Source organism: Physeter macrocephalus, chromosome 15 (genome assembly GCF_002837175.3).
Source record: "Physeter macrocephalus isolate SW-GA chromosome 15, ASM283717v5, whole genome shotgun sequence".
NCBI classification, from domain to species: Eukaryota; Metazoa; Chordata; class Mammalia; order Artiodactyla; family Physeteridae; genus Physeter; species Physeter macrocephalus.
The window spans coordinates 35,597,318-35,599,154 of record NC_041228.1 but is presented as its reverse complement, the minus strand read 5'-3'; positions in this window follow the sequence as shown (position 1 = coordinate 35,599,154).

Below are 1,837 nucleotides of genomic sequence, written 5' to 3'. Positions count from 1 at the left end.
TCTGCCTGCCGATGCAGGGGACACGGGTTCGTGCCCCGGTCCGGGAAGATCCCACATGCCGTGGAGCAGCTGGGTCCGTGAGCCATGGCCACTGAGCCTGCGTGTCCGGAGCCTGTGCTCCGCAACGGGAGAGGCCACAACAGTGAGAGGCCCGCGTACTGCAAAAAAACAAAAAAACAAAAAAAAAGAAAAAAATAAAAGGCATAGTAAAAGACAAAAACACAGTTTGAAGAATCAGAGCAAGCATCAGAACCAGACTCAGTTGACAGAGATGTTGGAATTATCAGACTGAGAATTTAAAACAACTATGATTAATTTGCTATGGGCTCTAATGGACAAAGTGGTCAGCATGCAAGAATAGATGGGCAATATAAGCAGAGAGATGGAATTCTAAGAAAGAATAAGAAAGGAATGCTAGAAATCTAAAACACTGTAACAGGAAACAAAACAAAACAAAAGCACAAGAGAAATGAAGAATGCCTTTGATGGGCTTATTAATAGACATGGCTGAGGAAAGAATATTTCAGCTTGAGGATACCACAATAGAAATCCCCAAAACTGAAAAGCAAACAGAAAAAAAGACACAAACACACACACACACACACACACAACAGAACAGAATATCTGAGAACTATGAAACAAATACAAAAGTATAACATATGTGTAATGGGAATACCAGAAGGGGAAGAAAGAGAGGAAGGGACAGAAGAACTATTTGAAACAATAATGACTGAGAATTTCTCCCAAATTAATGTTAGACACCAACCACAGATCCAAGAAGCTCAGAGAATACCAAGCAGAATAAATAGCAAAAAAAAGCTACAACCAAGCATATAATTTTCTAACTAGAGAAAATCAAAGATTAAAAAATCCTGAAAAAAGTGGGAGGGAAAAATTCTTAACCTATAGTGGAGCAAATATAAGAATTATATCTGACTTCTCCTCAGAGACCATGCAAACAAGAAGAGAATGGAGTGAAATATTTAAAGTGTTGAGAGAAAAAAAAAACTCCACCAGCCTACAATTCTGTACCCTGTGAAATTAACCCTCAATAATGAAGGAGAAATAGTTTCTCAGATATACAAAAATTGATTGAGGGAATTGTTGCCAGTGGATCTGCCTTGCAAGAAATGTTAAGTTCTTTAGAGAGAAGGAAAATGATGTAGGTTAGAAACTTAGATCTACATAAAGGAAGAGCATAGGAGAAGGAATAAGTGAAGGTCAAACAAAAACTTTTTTTAATTCTTAATTGATACAATAGATAATAGTTTGTTCATAATCATATTAGCCACAATGTATTTGAATGTGGGTGAATGGATCAATAAACTGTGGTACATTCAGACAGGGGAATATTATTCAGTGCTAAAAAGAAATGAGCTATCAAGAGAAGAAAAGACATGGAGGACTCATAGATGTGTATTACTAAGTGAAAGAAACCAATGTGAAAGTTTACATACTGTATGATTCCAATTATATGACATTCTGGAAAAAGCAAAATTATGGGGACAGTAAAAGGTCAGCAGTTGCCAAGCGCTTGGGGTAGAGGGATGGATGAATGGAAAAAGCACATAGGACTTTTAGGGCAGTGAAACTACTCTGTATGATATTATAATGGTGGATACATGTCATTATATATTTGTCCAAACCATAGATTGTACAACACCAAGAATGAACCCCAATGTGAGCTATGAACTTTGGGTGATTATGATGTGTCAATGTAGGTTCATCAATTGTAACAAATGTACTGTTACCCAAAAAACTGGGTTTGCCTCTTGGTGGGTGTTGATCCAAAAGATGCAATCAAGCCAAAGATTGGGAGAAGGAAGGATTTATTACT